Source organism: Vicugna pacos, chromosome 6, assembly GCF_048564905.1.
Source record: "Vicugna pacos chromosome 6, VicPac4, whole genome shotgun sequence".
NCBI classification, from domain to species: Eukaryota; Metazoa; Chordata; class Mammalia; order Artiodactyla; family Camelidae; genus Vicugna; species Vicugna pacos.
In genome coordinates this window covers 45,151,890-45,177,571 of record NC_132992.1, presented here as the reverse complement: position 1 = coordinate 45,177,571, position 25,682 = coordinate 45,151,890, and the positions used below count along the sequence as shown (strand labels likewise).

General features: G+C 38.0%; 1 long non-coding RNA gene across 3 annotated transcripts in view; it reads right to left on the bottom strand.

Moving 5' to 3' along the window:
- Nucleotides 1-25,682, bottom strand: part of LOC116280951 (uncharacterized) — a 73,281-nt gene that overhangs the window by 27,314 nt on the left and 20,285 nt on the right. For 2 of the 3 annotated variants that reach the window (XR_012073537.1, XR_012073536.1), the window contains exons 2-4: nt 14,833-15,014; nt 6,092-6,206; nt 5,730-5,790 (exon numbers count right to left, since the gene is read on the bottom strand). This is a non-coding gene — a long non-coding RNA (uncharacterized lncRNA). Of the gene's footprint in view, nt 1-5,729; nt 5,791-6,091; nt 6,207-14,454; nt 15,015-25,682 lie in introns of all 3 variants that reach the window. The other variant, XR_012073538.1, reaches the window with a different exon arrangement.

Here is a 25,682-nt window from a genome sequence, read left to right as displayed (position 1 = left end):
GATCTGGCAAAACAGCTAATGAAGAACATTTGGACAGTATAGTGCATGTGTGTGCAGCAAATGTTTATATTTATTTATATATAATTTCTGAATAAATATATTTATTTATATATTTATATATTTATTATATTTATTCAGAAATTTCCTAGTCTCAATTTGCTATATTAATTTCCTTTTTTAAGCAAAATCAAAATATGAACATTGTTCCACAACTCAATGAACTCCAAGACAAAATTACAAAGATTTTAGATAATTTTTGCTGTCTATATAGTAGACATTTTGTCTGTCTATTGTACCCCAACACACTAATAGTACCCTAAATGGTCCTGATTGATACAATCTGAGTGGGCTTCAAACTGATTAAAAGCCAACAGAAAGACATCTGAATTATCAAGTATAAAAGGCAAACTCATTCTAAAACTAGAAAGTAAGCATCTCAAGAGCACAGATCTTTGTCTGTTTCTTAACTGATGATTCACAGGCACTAGCACAAAGCCTAAAACATAACAGGCATGTAATAGATAGATAGTTGTAGAATGAATAAATCTATGAATAAAGGTAAGTAACTATTTTAGTGACATATACAGCCAAAATTTACCAACTGATTTCTTTTCCCACATTTTTCTAATGGAGACAATAGTGCTCAGGTTTAACAGCTTGCTTGGAAAGCTAGGTGTTACGTGGGTCAAGCATAACTGTTTCCTATAAGTAAGAGCCATTTCCCTAAATCTAGATTGATACTACTCTGAAATATAGGAAGTTACTAAAGTTATTCCTCCCTTCTCTGGGAGAACGTAAAGTTGTTTATTTATAATATAATTGCCAAATAAAATATGTTTCTATTACTTTTCAACAGTTCTAATAATCATGAATTGGCCTAAGAGACATTTTTTAGGTTAACTGTATGCTGTCATTACAGGAATGAGCTATTTAAATCAAAGTAGAATAGCATTTACTATTTACAAAAGAGTTTGTTAAAGGCAATATTTAAAGACTAAACTCTCTGAAAACTTAACAACCTAAGATTTTATTCTCAACCTAGTTTTAATCAGTATATTTCTACTTCCCAATTTCTAGTAATTTTAAACATCTCTTCTTCATTCAAATATTCTCCCCATTTTTCTTCTGGGTTATTTTTGTTGTGAGACACGAGTCAATTCTGGTTAGGCTAAGACAGAAAGATAAACTTAGTAATAGAATACCTGAACTCACAGAATTCAAGAATTTGAAAACATATACCCAGAAAGGGCAGGAGCAGGGGCAACTGGAAATCTCAAACATAGGAGTTCACATCCTGTTTAAGAAGATTGCCATTGATCTGACTCAGCTCCTAGAACTTCTAGTCTCTTTGTGTCTCAATTCAAATTTTAAAGTCTTGAGAGAAAGAATCTGATTGACTAAGATTGGATCAGGTAAACCCTCCTGGATAAGTCAGTGACAGACAAGAAGTCAAGGACACTAAACAGATGTGGTCACTGGTTACTCACTGTACATGTTGGAGATTATTCCAGGTAATGGGCAACTCTTCTGAGTTAGACATTGGAGTTATCACATGAGGTGTCTACTATAGGTATCATCAGAGACTTAACCACCTTTGCTCATTTATTCACTGTAAATTGACAGTGAGAATGTGTCTCAGCCTTTCCTACCCCATTTTGTATTTCTCATCTGCCTGATACGTAGGAACTGCTTAGCTAGTTGAGTTTTTTCCAGAGGGAATTTCTTAGAATGTGGCTATACAGTTGGTGCCTCCATGGGAGGAAGAATGTTCAGAGGAGCCTTCTTGGTAAACTCTCCAAATATTACATATTTCCAGTCGACATTGAAATGGCTCATTCAGTACATGTCCTTCACTCCTTCTAATATGCTGAATATAAAAAACCTAAAAACTATGTCCCAATCCTTTGTACCTAGGGTACTAGGTTTTATTTACATTCCTATGATCAGATGTTAAACTTGACTTTGGCATCCACTTTTGTTGGTGTGGCCTGGAACAACAGTGGCACAGTCTGTAACAGCAGCTTCCTAACTTGGCAGACTATAGTCTGCTCATCGCAGGGCTCTGGAGCTGATAGTTTTGGTGGTGTCTTTCTGATACTACAGCATCCTGCTTGGGGTAAAAGCAACAGCAGTGTGGGGCTGGGAACCATTCCTGGAAATCCAACCTACAATCTGTGAGCCATATAATACTCTATGATGAATTTCTTTCTGTTTAAACTAGTTAGAGTGAGTTTTAGTCTCCAAAACTGAACACTGACCAAAATACTACTGTTATTTCTTCTGGAGAAAATTTCCATCTGGGAAGAAAAAGATTTGGACCCAGACAGCAATCTAGAGAGATTTCATTCTGCATATTTACTTTAAGTCAGTGAAGCAGGAATCAACTCAAAAACAAAGAATGGCAAGCAATGGTTTGTAATGTGTCTTGTGGGCATTAGGGGTGTTGACATTTGGGTGTAGTATTTAACAGATACCTGAATTCCTTGACTATAACTTTAATTTAATAAAATAATATGCCACTGTTTTGCTATATATTCCTTCCTATAAGCATGTATCAGGATTTTTACATATAAGCACCTTCAAGGAGCAGTGACTACTCACCTGCAAGCACCTGAAGGCCTTGTGAAGGTCAAGCACTGGGTCTTAACTCTAACAGGAAGCATAAGAAAACTCAGAATCCAGGTCTCTACTCCTGGAACCTCAGTGGTGTTCTGTCTGAATTTAGCTGCCCTTCTTTTTTCCTTTACCTCTGGGCCCTTGAGAAGCTCAGTATCATATCCTATGCTTTTAACCTTACTTCAAGTACTGACGAACAGCTGAGAAAGATGCGCGACCCTCTCCACGGCTTTGACTTCTATGGTCCCGTGATTATTTTCTAGGTGCACGAGCAATAGGTGTAAAATAGACCCTGTAAATTTTTATAGCAGATAGTGTGGCAACAACAAATATTTATTGAATGCCAAAGGTATAAAGCATCTCAGGTAGTTGAGATACATCTCAAAAAACAGACCTAGTTTCTGCTCTTAACTCACAAGCACTGACCATTTCACCTCTGAGTGTTTCTGCTTATTTGTAAAGTCACTGAGATCAAACTGAAATAACAAAAAGCACAGATGCAGACCTTAATCTGAGAGGTGTTTCTGCACCTATAAAGTAGCACTCACTTAAAATCCCCTATACTGGGCGGGTTGGGGGGTACAGCTCAATGGGAGAGTGCATGCTTAGCATGCGTTAGGTCCTGGGTTCAATCCCCAGTGCCTCTATTAAAACAAACAAACTTAACTATCCTCCCCCCTCAAAATTTTTAAGTCCCTTATAATAAGTAATTTCTCACCGATAGTGTACTCAGACCTGGAAAAGTCTAGAATTAAACTATTTTACAATCCTTGTGTCTGGAAAAGCTAACCAATAAATCCTTTATGGAAATTTTCTATACCTTGACAGAGGTTTAGGTAACCCAGGCTTTTGCATTAATCAGAACTTATCTAATGGTATATTTAAGGTTTGAATATCACTGTTACATAAATTTTACCTCAAAAAAGAAAAAGAAATGAAAACAAATATTAAACTCGAATTACATGCATGCTAGAATGTCGAGGAGTGAAGTGAACTTATGCCTGCAACTTACTTTGAACTGCATCAAACAATAAGATAGATGGACAAGAGGTAAATATAACAGAATGTTAACAATCATAGCATCTAGGTGATAGTCAACAATTCTTTTAAATATTATTTATATTGAATATTTTTATAATAAAAGTTTAGGGAGAAAAATGTGGTCCCCTATAGCAGACCAATCACAGTTTCCTAACTGGCCCTAATCCTGGGATCACGTTGAGTTGCACAGATGAAGAGACCTATGAGAAAAACCCCATCAGTGGCAAACAATGCAAATATGACAGATCATGGAAAAAACTGAGGTTTATTTTCTAGGCACACGGAAGATGGAGGGAGGAGCAGAGAACCCTAACAAGCTCGCTTAACATCACCCTGCTTTAGGAAAAAAAAAACAACCTGCAATCACCAACTGAAAACCATGATCACAGTTTAAAAAAATATATCTGCAGGGCATGTTTTTAAAAATATTTTTATTATACTGAAAACAGAAAAATTGAGACAGAAATTTACTTTCTGTTTCAAAGTAAGAAACTGCTACTACTGTCTTCAAGGAAGGGGGGATCACACAGAGTGAAGGGCCCTCTACCATAAACACCTTGGTGGGTATTGGGGCGGGAGACCAGGAGAGAGAAAAGGGAAGGAGAGGAAGAGGCAAGGAAAGGAGACAAAGAAATGGGAAAGAAATGAAGAGGGAGAGGGGACAGGGAGAGAGGGAGAAAAATTTGAAGTTGCAAGGCCAAGAAGGGAAAAAAGAGAAGCCAACCAGATAACGAAGAGCTGAAACTCCATGATGGTGGGTGGCCAGAGGACATTTTGAGACCTGGGAGGCTGCCTGATTCATTTGAGCTTATTTGCATTGTTGCTGTGTAAACTCTGCTGTTATCCTTTCCCTAAATCTTCACTAAAGGCTCTTAAACTCATGAATATTTTATATGAATGGGCTTTAAATGGATTTCAGGCAGGGAGTTCAGTTTTGTTTCTGGGTCAGTGCAGTGCAGAAATCTTGAGAAGGGCTTCAGACTCCCACAGGCCTTGGAATAAGAAATGTCCACGTCAAATGTGACAATGAGTGTGTATATGTCCATGAATGACTGAAAAATTGTGCTGAACACTGGAATTTGACACAACATTGTAAAATGATTATAAATCAATAAAAAATGTTAAAAAAACAAAAACAAAAGAAATGTCCACGTCAATTTTATGGTGATCTCTGGGCTCAGGATGAATGGGAAGCAGCGGGGTTGGTGGGGGTCGGGGGACCAGACATTGGCTTATTCAAGGAAAAGCTGACCTGCTGAGAAAAAAAAATTTCAAACTCGCTTTTTCTCATCCATTTTTAGCCCAGAACACCTTCACTACCAGATTTGGAAATTCAGTAGTCATTTTCAGCTTTTGGTGATCAGTCCTTTTTCATGGGATTATATTGCCACCTACTGGTATTTGAAAAAAATATATCTTTATTATAGTTCAAACCTGGAATTGTTTGGAAGCCTTAAGAGTTTTTCATTTACTGGCAAATTCTTCCATTGTGCCAGAACACAAACTTGTATGAGATGAGGTTCTTTGTCCTCCAAGACTTCATATTATCTAACGGCAAACTTAACAAAAAAACTTTTCTTATCTTTCAAGATTCAGGCACCATTTCATCAGTAAAAACCTTCCCTGACAGCAGGTTCCCACCGTTCTGAGGCAGAAATTGACCACTCCCTACTCCATCCTGTACATATTTTTTTCTTAGCACATACAAAGTACTATTGTACTTATTTTATTACAATATCTGTCTCCTATAACCAGACCATAAACTCCTTAAAATTCAGAGACTGTATCTTTTGTGCATTTATATTGCCAGCACCTGAAACAGAACTTACACACTGTAGCCAGTAAGTCTATGGTAAATACATAAATTAATGACAATCTAAAAGCATAGGCAAAACAAGTATCACTCCACATGAACTTTAACTCGTTCAAAATAATTTTAATTGTTTTAACTCTAGATATGCGCATTATGTACTTCCTTGTATATGTGTTTTTACATTGTCTAAAAAAACCCTCACATTTTACAAAATTCATACATATGAAATCAGCAGAATAAAGAACAAATATTCAGTTACCTCAGTGGGTATCCTTCCCATCAGTATATAATCCATAAACTCTTCATTTTCATAGGAAACTCTAAAACAAGATAGCGATGGACTCTCATCAGTTATGAGGACCAACTAAGAGGAAACATTCAGAGTAAATAAATTTTATTCGATAATGAGTCAGCACTGCTGAGGTATAAAGGAATCTGAAACTTGTATTATTTGAACTATCCATATTAGTTAAATAACCCAGGATCACAAACAGAATTGAGTTTGAAATCTATTGAGATCCTCATGTCACCCACTCTCCTATCTGAGTATGAACAAGAACTAAAGAGCTCTCTCCTTCAGAACTCTTAGGAGTGGCACTTCAAGGGAGCATAGTCACTTACCTTCAGTCAAAATAGAGTCAAAGAATGTGCAAAAGAAGTGTAGGATGTAGGGAGCCAATTCTCACAGGGTTCTGTACACACGCATTCTCAGCAGATGATCCGGACACCTATTTCACTAAGCAAAATTTGATGTAAATTCTTTTGTGTTCTTCCCATTTCCCTCAGACTATTTTCCATCCATTCCTCTTTCCTCGTTGCTTTCTATTCTAAGGTTGATCTCATCCTTTCCCAGTTAAGTTCTGAGACTTCAACTCACAAACCATCTCTTTCTTCACTTTTCCTCCTCTTACCTTCCACCAGTTTCTACCTACAGATCAAAACATCAAGTTTCTTCTTTCTTGGAGTGAAAACAGCCCTATTTGAGTCCTATTTCTGAAGAGCCCAGTGACATCCTAATTTCTTCTTACCTTCACCATCAATTTTCATTAAAGACTTCACAATTCTCTTCTCCCTTCTATGGCACAATTCCTTGAGATCTGAGTTCTCCCAGACTCTTCTCTTAATACTGCTTTCCCTCAAATTACCAATAATCAATAGACTTGTCAAATTCAGTTACTCCCAGTTAAATTCTAGAGACTCAGGCAGTCACAGGAAAGTGATTACTGCACTGAACATGCTTCTCCCAATCTTCTGCACTCTATCCTCTTCATACTTCTCTTAATCAGCTCTTCTCAGCTTCCTTCCCTGGAACCTCTTCTGCTTTCTACCTCTGAGATAGAAGGTAGAAGATGTACTAAACAGTTTAGTCCTTATCTTGTCCTCAGCTGACATACTCCTCCTTCGGGATTTCATCTATTATTTCCATCCTTCTTCACTGACTTAACAAAAAATCTATTAAGGGCCGGCCGTGTGACAGGTACTTACCTTGGAGTTTGTGATTCAGCAGTGAACAAAACTAACAAGGTCCCCATTATCATGAGTTGATATTCTAGTGTATATTAGAAGGGAAGGGTGGGCAGTGACAAATACTCGACAAATTAAAAGGCAAGTAAACAAGAAAGTATTAAAATACAGTGGTAAAAACTTTGCAGTTGAGCCCTGTCACATAAGGGCTCTGAGCTTAGCCTCCCCAAGGCTGGCACAGGTGAGCCCCAGAGGACCTAGACAGGGAGTTGGCTAGCTGACAGTGAGAGCAGCCAAGCCGAACTGACTCCAACTCACAGCCAGACTTCAAGGGGGATCTCTAACACCATGAGCCTTGTCAGCCGGGAGCCTTCACTAGGCGATGACCAAACTGCAGGAGAGGAGTCTGAATGCTGGCAGGGTGAGCAGCAGCCAACAGGACATAACCATGGTGACCAGAGGAACCTTGAGACAACATGTGAATCGGAGAATCCCTCCTTCGTCAAGCATACCATCACAGAGGCTACCCCTCCCCTACACACTCAGGTGCCATCTTAGAGAAGCTGAGACTCTGGGCAGTTACACTAAGACATTAAACACTGCTGAAAGGAAATGTTTACATTCTCACATAAGCCTAAATTTTAAACCTGACTGAATTAATTTCCCTGTAGCCTTTGCTGCTGTTGTTTGTTCTCTCATACTCCCGATCCCCCGATAACCAAGCTGAGCATTGTGAAGGGTGAATTAGAGCAAATAAACTCTTCCCTGAAGGTCTTAGTTGTGAAGTGGGTAGCTTTACGACATGGCTATGTGTTTGTCTCTAATTCTGACCTCTTTCTTGAGTTCCAGACCAGGATTTCTAAAACAAAATGTGTCTGTCCCATCTACAGACCAACTTTTTCCTAAATTTGCCTCAATTAAAGTGAATTTCTGATCCATCTAATCAGATTGAAAAACTCAGAGTCTCCAAAATGCCACAAACCTGAGATATTGCTCAGATAAAAATTTTATTTATATTCTCACTGCCACTATGGTAGCTCAGAGCCTCTTTAACTTCATCTAAATGATTATTAAGTCTCTTAACTGGTTTTCCTTGGAACAGGGCATGAAGATAGGCCTGTGGGAGTAGATACAAAGTGTGAGGATCTTTGCATCACATATTAATACCCATCAGAGAATATCCCACCATGGAAGAGGCACTAAAGGACCAAGTATATAGAATACTAACCAGCTGACATCCTCCAGCTTCTGTCATTGATCACCTTAGTGCTGGCACAATGGACAACGTAGCCATGGTAGCAGGGACAGAGGCTATGCGTGGGCCCAACAGTACGCTCCCTCTCACCAAGTTTGATCGAGCTAACTGCCACAGAAGATTATCCAACTTGCCAGCAATAGAAACCAAAGCTGAGCCCCCAGTATGGCACATTCCCTCAAAAAGATCAACCAGACACTGTAAACTAATTACACTGGACACTTTCCACTCTGGAAGGGGAAGTGATTCACTTTGACCAGAAACAACACATATTACAGGAACAAATTTTTCTTTCCTGACCAATAGGCAGTAACCAGCACCTATCTGAGACCTAACAATGTTTCTAGTTCACTTTATACCCTACATAACATTGCTTCAGACCAAGGGACCCTCTTTATAGCAAAGGAGATATAAGCACAGACCAAGTCCATTGGTCCTACTGCATGCTGCAGCATTCAGAAGCTGCCAGTCTGAGGGAGCAGTGGAAGGGCATTCTGAAGGCATGGCTGAGGCACCCCTTGCAGACGATACCAGGTGAGCACAGGACACCCTCCTCCAGGATGCAGTTATACTCTAAATCAAACACCATTATAGTGCTGCATCTGTAATAAGTAACACACATGCAGGCAGGAAACAAAGGGGAGGAAGCAGGAATGGCCTCAACTGCCAACATTTCCAGTGACCCATTTAGAAATTCACACTCCCCTTCCCTGCAATGCTAGGTTCTATGAACCTAGAGGTCTTGTTCTCACCAAGGAATACAGCCCATTAAACCTTAAGTTACAACTGCCAGCTGGTCACTTCAAGCACCTTGGGCCAAGAAACCAGAGGGCAAGGAAAGGAGTCACCAATCTGGCAGGAGTAACTGACCTTGGTCATCAGGAAGAAGTAGAACTTCTGTCACACAACACGGGGACACCCAGATGACAAACATGTGTTTGTCATATGAAGGATACATATGAAAGGTATCTGTCCTTTCATATTCCTTTGCCTATTTTGACAACAAATGGACAAATAGCCATAGCTTAGAGACTATGGTAAGCATAAGGATTGGGCTTCAGAACTCTCAGTTATGAGGGACTCAGTGACCTCAGGTAATTTGCCCAAATCAGCAGAGGCATCGGCCAAGAGTAAGAGGAAATCTAGAATTGGCTGCAGGAGGACACAATGAGTATTAGTTGTGATCCCAGGACCAGCGGCAGAGAGGAAAACTGGGGTAAGTCCTACTTCTCTTCCTCTTGTATTTCTAGAAGACCAACCATAATCTTGGAGGAGCTATGCCCAGATAGGGTGAACTTATTACATGAAACAAACAGATGATAGTAGGGATTGTGAGAATGCACCTCTCAGGACTTTATTCAGGACTCAGGCACTCTTTCCCAGGTACAAGAAAGTTGCATGAGGCAACTCACAACTGCTATCTCACCAGAAATTTCCCTCAGTTGAAGGGAGCTTCCTCAACTGAGGGTATGTCCCCTTTCCAGGAAAGTCCAAATCAAATGACTGGACCATGAAGGGCACAAGAGCCAGCCCCCTTCAGAACAATTCAGAACAATTCTGAACAGCCATCTCAGGTCCAGAGCTCATAATGCAGAAGATGAACTGCATCACAGTTCAACTTCCCCCTCTTCCAATCCTGCTTTGTTCACTCCCTTACAGGTGCTTTTCAAAAAGGCACCCCCCAATAAATCTTCTGTATGCACTCTCTGTCCTTTTGACATGTCCCCATTCATCTTAAAGCACTTCCTTGCTTTCTGTCATGTTAAAACAATGCAAGCTCACCTTCTACTCTTCTTGCCCTAGCATCAGTCATTTATAAAGTAGTATTTTTGAATTAGAAGAGATATACTGCAAGAGAAATTGGTGAATCTAGATAAAAGTCTTTCAAATTCTTATTTTGAAAATTTTCAAGATGAAAGGTGGAAAAAAATACTTCTTTAGAACTTACAATAAGCATTTTTCAACAGTCAGTCATTACCCAGTGAGACTGGACCATGTGTATACTGCCAACTTCATTGCTTACCACTACTTCCTCTCTTTTTTATCTTCCTATATCCTACAGTCACTGTTCAAACCCTTTTATTGGTTAGTAGAGAATACTAAGACTTCTTTAATCTCTGACTCCTCAAACATCTGCAAATCTCTCTTTCCCTGGCAGGTGACTGACAGCTTGGTCTTGTATAGGATTCATGGCGTATAATTCTCTCACTAGTCCATAGACATTATCCTACCATCTTCTAGCCTCCAAAATTGAATGCAGGAAATTCAATCTCAGTCTTTTTTCTTTTTTTCCTTCGCAAGTAACTTGTTTTTTCTATCTGGAACCCAGTATGATTTTATTGTTACCCCTGGACTTTGAAAATCTTGTAGGGATATGCCTATTATATACAGTTATTTTTCTCATCAATGCTAGCAAACTTCAGTTGCAGTGAGGCAGTGGGGTACCCTTCAAGATGCAGACTTAGGTGTTTCTTCTAGTGAGTTCTTACTATTTTCTCTCTCTCCTTTCTTTTTTTTAAACCCTATAGAACTCGTCCTTATATCTCCTGGATCTATCAAGTCTCTGTCTTCTCTCAATATTTCCTTTTATTTTTAATTTAGGTTTTGGGGGGCTTTATTTTTAGCAAAATTACACATGGGCATCATTTAAAACTTTATAAGACTTATTATGAAAAACATAAGGCCGCACACATTTCAAATTACTCACCCTTGAAGGCAATTGCTTTCAACTCTTCCTGCTGGTTTTTTGGTATTTACTCCTAATCTATAAATAACACTCTTACAGTCTTACATTCTCACTGACTTTCAGTTATAGGTATTACTATCTCCTGATAATATTTATTACAAAAGGTGAGATTTTAGCGCTCTTTCACATATAACCATCATTCTCAACACACACACACACACACACACACACACACACACACACTTGGGTTCCCTTGTTCTTCCAAAATCTTATAATGTTATGATAGGCCAATATCCATTTTTTTCCTATTCTTTCTCCTCATGCTACCCCTCTAGCCAGCCCTTCTCGAGGCCTGTGGTATTGATACCACAGGATCATACTACAGGATACATAACCATTGTTTAGATTAATATCCATTATTTATATTGACCTTGAAAATACTATGATAGCTGAATCATGTGTACTATGATTATTTTCCCTAGTTAAAAATTATTTTTTCCCTTTTTTACTTTTCTGTGCTAATAACATTAATTTTTCCCCATATTCTCCAGAGCTTGTGTAAATCTCTTCTCAAGACACTCAACCCATTAGGCATTTTATTAATTTCATCTCCTTGAGCCTCCTGACCTGTTTGAATCTAGACTGATTCAATTCCATGCCTGCTGCACAGCTGTCATTTGGTGGGTCTCCTCACCAGCACTCAGTAAATTTCTTTGTCTCTCTTTTGTTTTGGATCCTGTTCTCTCAATTTTGTTTTCTTCTTCCTTGACGTACACCATTATTTTGATTATGCACAGGCTCCAGTAATGTCCACAGAAATGGTATGTGGAAAATGAACCTTTAACTGAATGTCTTTGTTATAATTTATTTCTCTGTATGTATTTGTTCTTAGTTTTAAGATAGTTCTTCCTCTTGATTTTTCCAATGGACTAATTCAAGCAGATCTCCAGAGTGACTCTTCTTAAATTCATCTTCTAAAGTTTTATTTCAAAGACTTTTTTCTATGTTTATAAGTATGCTGGTTAATTTTATGTGTAAATTTCACTGGCCATGGGGTACCCACATTAAACTTTATTTCTGGGTGTGTCTAGGAGGGTGTTTCTGGATGAGAGTAGCATTTGACTTGCTGGACTCACTGGACTGCCTTCCCCAGTGTGGATGGACATATTCCAATTTATTAACAGAGGGACTAAACAGAATAAAAAAGTGGAGAAGGAAGGGATTTGCTCCTTTTTTCCTACTTCCCTGTTTGAGCTGACATCTCATCTCATCCTCTCCTGCCCTAGAAGTAGGATTTACACCACTGGTTCCTCTGGTTCTCCACCCTTCAGACTCAGACTGGATTACACCACTGGCTTTCTTAGATCTCCGGCTTGCAGACAGGAGGGGACTTCTCAGCCTCCAGAGGTTCTGTTTCTCTGGAGAATCTTGACTGCTACAGATTTTAGTATTGAGAGTGGGATGCTGCCATAATAAATACCTAAAAAAGTGGAAATGACTTTGCTACTGGTTAATCGGTAGTGGCTAGAAGAGTTCAGAGGGGCATTCTAGAAATATGAACATTAAGGATAATTACAGTGAGGGTTCAGAAAGAAAAGAAGAGACCTGGAGAGAAAACCTCAATCTTCTTAGAGAATATTTAAGTAATCCTGAGCAGAATGTTGGCAGAAATATGGACCACAGAGGCCATTATGATGAGCTCTCAGCTGGAAATGAGGAACATGTTATTGGAAACTAGAGAAAAGGTGATCCTTACTATAAAGTGGCAACCTGGTTGACTTGAGTTCATGTTCTAGTGTTCCATAGAAGATAGAACTTGCAAGCAGTGAAACTGGATATTTAGCTGAGGAGATTTCTATGCAAGTATTGAATGAGTCATCTTTAGTATTCTCTTCCAAGAATGCTTTCTCGTTTTGTAATATAAATAGGCTGGGAATTTCTCAAATCTTTAAGTTCTAGTTCCTTTTTGCTTAACAATTCCATCTTCAAATCATTTCTCTCTTTTATCATAAGCAGCCAGGAGTTCCAAAGTTCCAAATACAATGGTGGGACAGGCAAAGGATAGACATTCTCATTCCAAAAGGGAGAAGGAGGGAAAAAGAAAGGACGACAGTCTCCAAGTAAATGCAAAACCTAATGCAGCAAATTCCATTAACCTTTAAGAGTTGAGAATAATCTTCTTCGCCTGATGCTCTGAACTTTGCAATGAAGATGCAATGAAGACTCTGAACTTCAGATTTTAGAGACAATGCTGAAAATGAGTTAAAACTTTGGGAGCTGTTGGAATGGATGGATGTGTTCTGCATGTGAGAAGAATATGAGTTTTGGAAGGTCAGGGGCAGAATATTATGGAGTGAATGTTTGTGTCCCTCCAAAATTGTTGAAATCCTAAATCCCTGTGTGACGGTATTAGGAGGTGGGGGCCTTTGTGGTGATTACATCATGAGAGTGGAGCCCTAAGGAATGGGATTATTGCCCTTATAAAATAAATCTCAGAGAGCTCTCTTGCCCCAGCCTCCAAACTATGAGAAATAAATTTTTGTTGTCTAAGAAACCCATGCAGTCTATGACATTTTTGTTTTCGCAGCCTGAACTAAGACAGTATGGAATCTTCACTCAATGAGAAAATTGACATTTTAATTTGCTCCAAGATTTATAAAAATTTCCACAAAGCAAACCATAAGAAGTATTTAAAAGTAAACATATTACAGGCCACAGTCACTAGTCATAATTCAGTCATATAAGAACTAATTTTTAAATGGTTTGAAACATCTTAATGACTTAAAAATTAATTCCTAATCAAAGAGAAAAATCACAAACTCTAGAAATTAATGAAAAGGTAAATGTATAAAAATTTACATAGCACAGCCAAAGCCATAATTAGGCTAAAATTATATCCCTAAATATTTTCATTATGAAGACAAATGACTTAAAGTGCAGAAACATTATATTTAAGTTTTTTTTTAAAGCACGGAATTAACCAAAAGAAAATATGAGGAATAAATGGATAACAGACATAATCTATGATATAGGAAAAGAGTAGAAGAATTAATATATAATTCCAAAAGACATTATTTTAAAGATTAACAAAATACTCATACACACATACACACACAAACACATACCCTTTATAGATCCTGCTTAAGAACGTAAGACAAAAAATTAGCAAGACTAAGAATAGAAGAAATGTATGATTTCCTAGAAAATACAGATAACCCAAAGTAAACCAAGTAGAAAATCCAAATTGACTAATTAGCAAAGAGGAGACTGGAAAGGTGACTCTTATTTTAGATAATAATCTACACAAAGGACCTTTAAATCTGAGTTCTACCTAACTTTAAAGAAACAAATAATTATAATATTATTTTTAATTATTCCATACCAAATAAAAAGATGATTATGTTTCCCAAATCGTTTCATGAAGCCCACATAACTTTATTACCAAAACTTAGTTTAAAAATAAACTCAAAACTGTAAACCTTTCTAATTTTTTCAGTTACTAAGACTGTATTTTATAAATTATCCTAATATTTATTAACCTAAATCAAGATTGGACAGGCCTTGGAGAGGACAGCTCACCTCTGTTCCAGTCAGCATCAGCTGGTGTGGCTCAAAGACTAAGATAGTAACATGTCTGGTGGTTGAGGCTGTCAGATAAGATCTTGGCTGGTGCCAGAATGCCTATACATGGCTTCTGTATGCAACCTAGGCTTCACACCATGGTGGCTAAGTTTTAAAAGTAAGCATCTTGAGAGAGGCAGGCAGAAGCAGTGCCTTCTTTTATAACCTAGCCTTGGTAGTATCATTTTCTCCAATTCTACTAATCAGTGCAAAGCCCAGACCAGGTTCAAGGAGAAGGGAATTAAACCCAGTGTCTTGCTGGGAAGTGACAAGGCTCTAAAAGAGTAGGCAGGATCATAAAGATTGTTGGAATCAGTTTTCAAAATTATAGCATACCACAATCCACCTTCTGGCCACAGCAATTCACATCCCTCCTACATGCAAAATAGACTCATTCCATCACTCCAATACTCGTAATATCAATCAGGCTGAGGTTTGAGGTCCAGGTATGGATGAACTTCTTGAGTATAGTTCCTTAAACACAGCCCACTGAGTATAGTTCTTCTTGATTTGAAGAGCTGTAAACGAAAAAGATAAGTTATCTGCCTCCACAAACACAAATACACAGTAATAGAGCAGGCATTGTTAACTCCTATGGACACTCCCATTCAGAAAGGAGGGAAGGAGAAAGCAGTTACTGGTCCATTAAAAGCCTGAAATCCAGCTGGGTACATGCTGCTAGTTTCTCTATTACAACTCAGTTGTACTGCTTAGGAATGATTCTCTGTGGCTCACGGCTCCCTACCCTGGGCTGTCGGTTCATGTTAAGTAGACAAGTACTTAGCACACTCCCTGCCGATAGACGTTTGGGATCCAAAAGTCTCTTTTCATTTTGTACTCTCTGTGCCTTTCAGTCCAAGCTGATATAATCCTTTGTGGATCAAGAGAATAAGAAGATAAACTACAGACTGGGAGAAAATATTAGTAAAAAAAAAAACATATCTGATAAAAGACTGTTACCTAAAATATACAAGGAATTTTTTCTTTTTAAAATTTTATTGGAAAAGCACTCCTTCTGAAAAGATTTTTTTAAAATAGCAGTATTATTTTTCTTCTCAATAGTATTGTAACTAAGTTATTTACTCTCCCTGCTCCTAACCCTTGGAGGCAAACCTTGGAGCAGAGGCTTTGACAGCAGCAGGTGGGCTTCCAATCGTGTTAGGAGGAGTTCAATTAAAATATACCAAAAAATCTGAAAATTCAACAGTAAGCAAATGAACAACCCAAGTCAAAAACAGGCAAAAGAGCTAAACAGATGCCTACCAAAGAAGATACACAGACAGCAAATAAGCATATGAAAAGACGCTCAACATCATACATTATTAGGGAAATTCAAGTTAAAACGATATACACGACATATCTATTAGAACAGCCAAAATCCAGAAAACTGACACCACCAAATGCTGCTGTGGATGTGGAGTAACAGGAACTCTCATTCACGGATGGTGGGAATGCAAAATGGTACAGCCACTTTGGAAGACAACTGACAGCTTCTTTCAAAATTATATATACACTTATAATATGATCCAGCCATCATCCTCACTGGTATTAACCCAAAGGAGTTAAAAACTTATGCTCACACAAAAACTTGCACACAGGTGTTTTCAGTAGCTTTATTCATAATTGCCAAACCTTAGAAACAACCGAGATGTCCTTCAGTAGGTGAATGGATAAATAAACCATCCAGACAATGGACTATTATTCTGCACTGAAAAGATAAGAGCTATCAAGCCATGAAAAGACATGGAGGAAGCTTAAATGCATATTACTAAGTGAAAGAAGCCAACCTGAAAAGGTTACATACTGTATGACTCCAACTATATGACACTCTGGGAAAGGCAAAACCATGGAGGCAATAAAAAGATTAATGGTTGTCAGACGCTGGGGGAGGCATGGAATAGGCACAGCATAGAGGATTTTAAAGGCCTGTAATAGCGGATATATGTCATTACACATTTGTCCAAACCTATAGGGTTCACATCAAGAGTGAATCCTAGTGTGAACTATAAACCAGGAGATAATGATGTGCCAATGTAGGTTCATCAACTTTCACCAAAAGTACTACTATGGTACATGAGAGGTACAAGGAGGTATGTGGGAACTCTCAGTGCTTTCTGATGAATTTTGTTGTGAACCTCAAGCTGCTCTAAAAAATAAAGCCTTTCTCTTAACTATGTAGATTTCTTGTGAATCAACTTAAACTTAAAATCCATTCCATTAGACTAAAATCACACCTATAAATTTCAGTATAAATCCTTGAGCTTCCTCTAAGGGTCCTGGGGGACAAATCTCTTAAAATTCTTAGAGGACCTTTTCATTTAATAAAGGAGGTCTGTGAGGCATGACGTGTCCTCAAGACCCTTAGAGGGACTGTTTGCCTTTGTGAGGCATGACATTAAGTTTCCTGATCCCTTTATTAAGAGTTTTACAATCACTCCCTTGGTTTCATGGTTAAACCATGTTGTCTCACAATATTCTAGATTGATCTCTTTCCATAACACTTTTCTTAATGTGAAAATTGTCTGAAACTTGGAAAAACTGAAAAAAATTTCATTTCCAAACTCAGTGAGTTCTGGTTCCTTTATATTTAACAATTCTTTTATTAGCTTCTCTCTCTTAGTCTGATCAGACTACTATTAGCAAAATGCCAGACACTTGGTGGCTTATAAACCACAAAATTTATTCTACATAGTCCTGGAGGCTGGAAGTCCAAGATCAGTATGCCAGCTGGTTAGGTTCGGTTCTGGTAACCTCTTCTGGGTTGCAGACTGCCAACTTCTCACTGTGTTCTTTCATGGTAGAAAGGGCTAGGGAGCTCTGTTGGAGGTCCCTTTTATAAGAACACTAGTCCTATTCATGAGGGCTCCACCCTTATGACCTAAGCACCTCCCAGTGGCTCCATCTCCTAATACCATCACACTGGGCACTAAGATTTAACACGTGAATTTTGGAAGACACAAGCCTTGACACTACTGCACTTTCTCCTATCAATTTTACTATAAGTAGCAAGAAATAGCCAGACAACACCTTCAAATATCCCTGGAAATATCTTTATCATACAATTCATTATAACTATTTTGTATCTGCCACATCACTGTAAGTGACAACATTGCTAAGCTTTCTGCTATTACATAACAAAAATCTTTCCTCCAGCTCCCTATGATATTTTTTTCACTTCCCTTTGAACTTTCCCTGATATCTCCTTGAGAGGCATCAAGCTTCCAATAACAAATTCTTCAAGGTCATCCCACCTTCTGCTCACTGTCTAGTCCTGCCTAGTTTAGCCTCAGTCACTGCTACATTTTTAGGTTTCTGTTACATGGCACCCCACTTCCATGTACCAAGATCTAATTCAGTTTCTATGATTGCATAACAAATTACCCCAAAATTTGGTGGCTTAAAAGAACAGCTATTTATTTTGCTTAAGAACCTGCAATTTGTACAGGGCTTGGTGGATATGACTCATTTCTGCTCCACTTAAGGGAGACATAAACAACAGCAAAGAATTACAGATGCTATAATACCAAGTTTAGAGTATAGATGAGGGTACAAAGGAGGCAGTGGTTAATTCCACCTGAGAAATCGCAGAAAACCAATCCTGCAGTCAAAGTTGGGGCTGACATGGAGAGGAGCAGGTAATCAAACAGTGAGTTCTATTTGGAAAATCACAAGTACATTGGTATGAATAAGTCCAGAGATGGGAGAGCAGAAAGGAAGTAACTGGTGAGAGATGAGGTTAAAAGCAAGGCCGGGAACAGACAATATTTCTACGGGAGGAAGCAAGAGGCCTGGGGTCATCAGCTGCAACACTACCAGAAGCTAGCCATGGGGAGCACCCGCAACTGGGAATCATAAGGGACTGTGAAGAACTACAACTGTTAAAGGTGCCTATGATGGAAATCTGACATAAGAAGGAAAAGCAAGAGGTGCTGACACAGAGGTTGTCAAAAGGTGCCACTTTGGTGGTACCTGACAGAAAAGCTACCAGGAAAAAAGGCAAGAAAAGCTCTCAACTGGAGCAGCCAGGTCGGGCTGGGGTTCCCTGCACATTCTGTATTTCTGAATGACACATCCCAACTTTTACCTTAGAGAGAGAGAAGGTTTTCCCCAGTACCTACTTGAGAATTTGTCCATTTCTCCTAGGTTGTCCATTTTATTGGTGTATAATTGCTCATGGTAGTCTCTTACAATCCTTTGTATTTCTGTGGTGTCAGTTTAATTTCTCCTTTTTTATTTCTGATTTTATTGATTTGAGGCCTCTTTTTTTCCTGACGAGTCTGGCTAAAGGTTATCAATTTTGTTTGTCTTTTCAAAGACCTAGCTTTTAGTTTCACTGATTTTTTCTATTGTTTTTTAGCCTGTATTTCATTTATTTCTGTTCTGATCTTTATGGTTTCTTTCCTTCTATTAACTTTGGGTTTTATTTGCTCTTCTTTATTTAGTCACTTTAGGTGTAAAGCTAGGTTGTTTATTTAAGATTTTTCTTGTTTCCTGAGGGAAGCTTGCATCACTATTAACTTTCCTCTTAGAACTGCTTTTGCTGTGTCCCATAGGTTTTAGATCACCATGTTTTCGTTTTTATTTGTCTCTATGTATTTTTGTATTTCCTCTTTGATTTCTTCAGAAATCCTTTGGTTGTTCAGTAGTATACTGTTTAGCTTCCACATGTTTGTGTTTTTTACAGTTTTTTCCCTGAGGTTTCTAGCCTCATAGCATTGTGGACAGAAAAGATGCTTCATTTGATTTCAATTTTCCTAAATTTACAGAAGCTTGCATTGTGGCCAAGCATGTGATCTATTCTGGAGAACGTTGAATGTGCACTTGAAAAGAATGTGTGTTCTGCAGCCATGTCTAGGGGATGTTTATAGGTAGCTGTGGGCTCAGAAAGTCTTTAGTCAGCTTGTCTGCTGATGAGTGGGGCTGTGTCCCTGCCTAAAGAGATGTTTGGCCTGAGGCATCCTAACTCCAGTATCTACTTAACAGGCAGAGGTAGTGGTGATCATGAGAACTCCAGTAAATTTCTTTCCAAGAAATATACAGAAATTTAGTGAGACCTGCAGTTATTTATATAGGCTAGATTACTCACTCAGATTCATGGTGGAGAAATCATAAACTAGAAAAGAGGGCTGTATTCTCTCATGTTCTCAACATCTCTCTCCTCTCTTCCTCTCTCTCATTCTCATTCTCTCTCTACTTCAACCTACTACATTTCTATATAACCACACTTTAATCTCCTATTTCACCCAAGAAGCCAATAACATGAATTCAGTATGAAATCCTGACTGTCTATTACATGTTTTCTCCTTAGAAATAAAGATTTTTATTTGGCAATGACAATTTTTGGAAAAGAACTGAGAACAACATTTAGAGAAAAGATTATTACTCTATAAAATAAACATTATCTTACTAAGTCTTTTTTTCCTGACAGATACAAAATCTAACTGTACTCCCTGTGCCTAAGGAGTCATGATGGCAACTCAAGATTCTGTCAGTTCTTAAACTCAAGTGGACAAGAATTATAGGGGAAATTTCAAATAGAATTACTAGTGCAACAACTGCAGCCACTCAGATAAGAAGATATGTATAAAGAATGGAAGTGGAAAAAAATGTCTCTCATAAACTGACAAACCATGAGCACTATTTCCAGTAGGATAAATCTCACTTATACTTGAAAACAAGCTTATATGAAACTTAAATAGAACCTGATCAGATGAAAACCAAATTTAAGATTTGGATTCAGGCAGCTCTAGCAGGTGGATCTCTTATTTTATTGTTTCAACACTGATATAACTCAGTTATTAACTTATGTTTTTTGATTCTTGCTCCTGGAATCAACTGCCTATATCACTGTAACTTCTGTTTAAAAATAACAATAACAACAACTTAAAGAAAGAATGAATCTCACTGACCAGCAAATGGCCATTTCCCCTATGTGGGGGGTGCCTTCATGGCAGTATCCTGTATGCCCCTGGCCTGGCTACAGCTGGTGGGATGGAGTACTGAGTTCAGCAATCACCAATCAGCTGTAGATGAGTTGGTGGAGTCATGTGGCAGTGCAAAGAGCCATCATGTGCAAGAAACTGCCTAGAAGCTCTTCCTAGGAAGGGACTGTGGCCATAACAAGTTCTACACAGATTGGGTAGTACCTATGTATTTAGAATCTCCAGGCTCTGTTCTCAACTGTGAGACAGCCCAAAATCAGAAGGGAGAGGAAAAGTCCCATTTATCAACATGGTACATTAATCTACTTTGAAATTTATATTATCTTTTAATTATTTATTTTAGAGGCTCTATTTAACAGCCTTTTTAAAATGGAAACCTTTAGGTAAAATCTTATAGGCATTTAGGTAGCAGAATCCTTATGTGCTTATAACGTATGTACTAGTTTCTTTATCTCAAAATTGCCCACAGAGAAATCCCAACACATCCAAAAAGACTCCACAAAAAATAAATTAAAAGTTCTCCATTCTATCCAAAAGAAAACAAGTCAAGATCATTTTCCTTTGTTCAGAAACGTCTGAAGGTCTTCTAGTTACAACACTTACCACTTGGACAGATAGATTAGTATCTTGTGTAATCTATTCTCAGGAGCAAGCAAATATATTTTTGGATATTGACAAAAGGACAGACATGCAGAAAAAATAAAGGCAATTGTGCTTGGATAGTGATCTGGGTAGGAGGAGGATGGGGGAAAGGAAGAGAATATTGCAAACTATGACACTGGCCACCTGCTACAAAGCCTATTCTACATCATACAGTTTAAAGATTCTCCAAAACTAATCTATTTTCTACAAAACCTCCCTAAAACACCTCACAGAACTGCAACACTCATTTTGGAGGCAAGTGGTTTAATGACAAAAAAAGAATGTTAAACTAAAACCTGAAACTGTACAATTTTTAGAAGAAAACATAGAGGAAAAGCCCCTTGACATTGATCTTGGTAATGATTCTATGGATATGACATCAAAAGCACAAGCAACAAAAGCAAAAATAAATAAATGAGATTACATCAATCTTCTGCACAGCAAAAGAAAAATCAACAAAAAGAAAAGGCAATATATGGAATGTGAGACAATATTTGCAAACCACATATCCAATAAATGGTTAATATCCAAAATATACAAGGACACATACAACTCAACAGCAAAAAACCAAACCATCCAATTTAAAAATGGGCAGAGGAACTGAATAGATATTTTTCAAAAAAAAATACATAAAAAAATGGCTAACAGGTACATGAAGATGCTCAACATCAGGGAAATGCAAATTACAGCAAAAATGAGCTATCACCTCACATCTGAATGGGCTATTATCAAAAAGACAAGTGTTGGCAAGCATATGGAGAAAAGGGAACCCTTGTGCACTATTGGTGGGAATGTAGACTGGTACAGAGAGCCACTTTGGAAAACAGTAGGTCAGTTTCTAAAAAAATTAAAAATAGAACTACCATACAGGCCAGCAATCACACTCCTGAGTATATATCCAAGAGAAATGAAATCAGGAACCCAAAGAGAAACCTGTACCCACCACGTTCATCGCAGCACTATGCACAATAGCCAAGATATGGAAACAACCTAGGCATCCATCAATGGATGAATAAAGAAAATGTTACACACACACACACACACACACACACACACGGATACTACTCAGCCATGAGATAGAAGGAAATCCTGCCATTTTCAACAAAATGGACAGTCCTTGATGGCATTATGTTAAGTGACATAAGTCAGACAGAGAAAGACAGATAATTTATGACCTCACATATATGTGGAATTTAAAAAAAAAAAAAGCAACAAATAGAAACAGAGTAGAACAGTGGTTGCCAGGAGCTTCGAGGTGGGGGAAACGGGAAGATGTTGGTAAAAAAAAGTACAAACTTCCAGTTATAAGACGAATAAGTTCTGGGGATCTAACATATAGCATGATGACTACAGCTAACAATGCTGTATTATATATTAGAACATCACTAAAAGAGTAGATCTTACTACGTTCTCACCAAACACAAAAAAATAAAAATCATGTAAGGTGATAAAGGTGTTTAGTAGCCCTACTGTGGTAGTCATTTTGCAATATATATGTGTATTGAACTTCACACTGTATACTTTAAACTTACGCAACGTTATATGTCAAGTATATCTCAATAAAGCTAGGGGGGAAAAAGGAGGAACATAGAAAAACAGGTATTTGCAATACACAAATAATGAGCAATTTAAAATGTCTACTAATTTTACAAATCTATCAGTCTGTGTTAAACCTGTTTGCCTCACTGACTAATCATCAATCCATGTGAACATCATCTCAACTATAGGTCCTTAAATGTATAAATTCAAAAATATGCCATATTAGAAACTGCCTGGCTATTCCACACATTAATACATTTCTCAAGTCTCAACATTAACAGCATTTCCTTGTAGGCCATGGTAAGAATTGTGATCTCCATCTTAAGAGCCAGAAAAAGTCACAGATACTTTTCACATAGAAGAGGATGTGACCAGATTTGCATATAAAATGAAGTTGTAGCATGAAGAATGAACTTCTGATGTGTTGGAGATGGGAGGAGTTGAAAGGGTGGAGGTATGAAGTTATTGCAAAATACTATTGCAGTGGTACATATGAATAGAATCTTGGATAGTAATCTATGCCCAGATTATGGACTAGCGTGGTAGCAGCAGAAAGAAAAAAGGATGACTTGCAGAGATAGTTAGAAAGTAAAACTGACAGAACTTGGCTCCGCCTAGCATATGGGGAGTGAGGGTGAGGGAGCTCTCAAAGACAGGCAGTTGGTTTCCGATTAAAGAAACAGAATGGATGGTGATTCCACTTATTAAGAAAGGGGACACTGGAACAGAACCAGGTTTTAAGAGAACAGCTAAGTCTGATTAGAGGCATACCGAGTTTCAGAGTGAGCTGAAAGAAGTGTTTGGCACATACCAAAGGAGCAGATATTATTGTTATTATGACTATCCTCAACCTCCCTTTGTCACATGTAGGGTCATATCCAGGTACTCTTCCACTTGAGACAGATACGGCTGATGGGCATTGTATTCTCATAAATTATGGGTCAGATACGAAGATCCCTGAATTTCTTGCCCTGGGGTGAGCTGAAGGAGTATGGGTAGATCTCAGAGCACATCTACACATATTGGATGTAACAGCATCCAACACCCCTAGATGAGGGCTTGGACATTTTATAACAGTGCTCCCCAAGCCCCAGCTCAGACTTCAGAGAAAAGCCTGCTTTTCACCGGACTGTCCTTCCCAAGGTTGTTGCATCAAAAGGAGAGGATTATCTCTTATTTGCCAGCTTCGTCCCAAAATGTGGCCAGATAAGTAGAGTCTACTTACTATTCAAATGTTCTATCTTACTAAGAGAGAATAAATGTTGGCCAAAAAAAAAAAAGTTGAGAAATCAAAATGTTCTTCTAAGTAGGCCTCACTGACCATTTTTCATGTATCTGAAATAAAAACACACTGTCTAAATTCTATATATAGAATTTTTTCCAAAGGGAGAAAATCATAATAGTCTGTAGGAAATTTTCCAACATACAAGCTGCATAGAATTCTTCATTTCCTCAAGTTAAAATCTTCACAAACAGAATCTTAAGAAACATTTTAAATATTGAGAAATTCACAGAGTTTTTGATATCTATATATATATAGAAAGACACTCTCCTTGACCAAACAGCTTAATCAAGCTCCTCTGAACCCTCTTCTCCACTAAGCTTCAACCTCTGGCCTTCCATGTTCATCTCTGTACCACACAGTTTTAACAAAAATCCTAAGTCAGCTTTGCATCAATCACCTATCCTCAGTATCTAATCACCCAGCCTGCTTTCAGCAAGAATTCTGTCAAGTTGGTTTTTCACCAGAATCCCTCCTACCCCTGATGTTTCTTCTTAGTAATTTTCCATCCACTCTCCCCCAGCCTGCTCCTTGGCCATAAATCCCCACTTATTCCTGCTTTATTCAGAATTGAGCACATTTCTATACTGAGGTATCTTCTCTGCTACAGAAATGCTCCTGAATAAAATCTGTTTTTACCACGTTAACACATCCAGTTCTGGTTTCTTTGACAATATGAAACTATATACACAGTTTCTACAGATATACACATAGATATACATATAAAGGAGATTATAAAACTTTTTTTCTAAAAGTGAAATAATACTTAAGAGGACAGTGTATCATATCAATTCCCTAGACAGGATAGCGAAACATAATTCCCTACCCCTCTTTGAATTAATATCCTTTGCAATATGACTTTGTAGCTCTTCCCATCAAAAGGTGTAGTCAATTCCCCTATTCTTTGAATCTGGGCTGGCTTTAAGACTTGTTTTGGCCAAAAGCGTCCAACAGAAGTGACACTGTTAAGTTCTAAACCAGTTCTAAGTCTGTACCTCAAAAGTCCTTCCAGTTCTGCTTACCTTGCTTACATCCCCACAACTGTCTTATGAACAAGTCTAGGTTAGCCTGGGGCAGGATAAGAGAGACACAAGGCTCTTTTGCCCCCATTGCCTCAGCCAAGAGCTCATCAACTTCATAAACAAGCTGAAAACATTTCAGTAGGAGGACTGGAAAATAAAGACAGGGCATTTCTTAGAATATACAGCCAAATGAAAAGAAAACATAGGAGAACAAAAGATATAAGAAATGGAAAACAAATCTAAAAGATTCAACATCAGACTAACAGAAGTTCCAGACAGGGAAAATTAAGCAGATATAGGGGAGGAAATAATCAAATAATAGAAGAAAATTTCAGAAAGGTGAAGAAAAATACAAGTCTTTATATTGAAAAGCCCTATATCAGGCACTAATCAGATGAACAAAAATCAGATCCATATCTGGATACATTCTCAAGATTTTTTGACATGAAGTTTATGTGAAAAATATTTTAAAAGCTTCCAGGAAAGTAAGAAATAAGCAGGTATCAGGCTTCTCAGTAGAAACACAAAATGCTAGAAGGCAATGTCCCTTGCCTTCAAAGTTCTGAGGGAAAAATGTTTAGAATTTTGAACTTAAAATTCTATATCCATAGGTCCATCAACTGTAAAGACCAAACAAACATTTTCAGACACATAAGAAACCGAAAATTTGTTACTAAGCAATGTTCTGAAGACATCAAGGATGCTGTTCAGTGAAATGAAGTGAGGGACAAATAAAACATAGGATCTAGGAAATGGAAG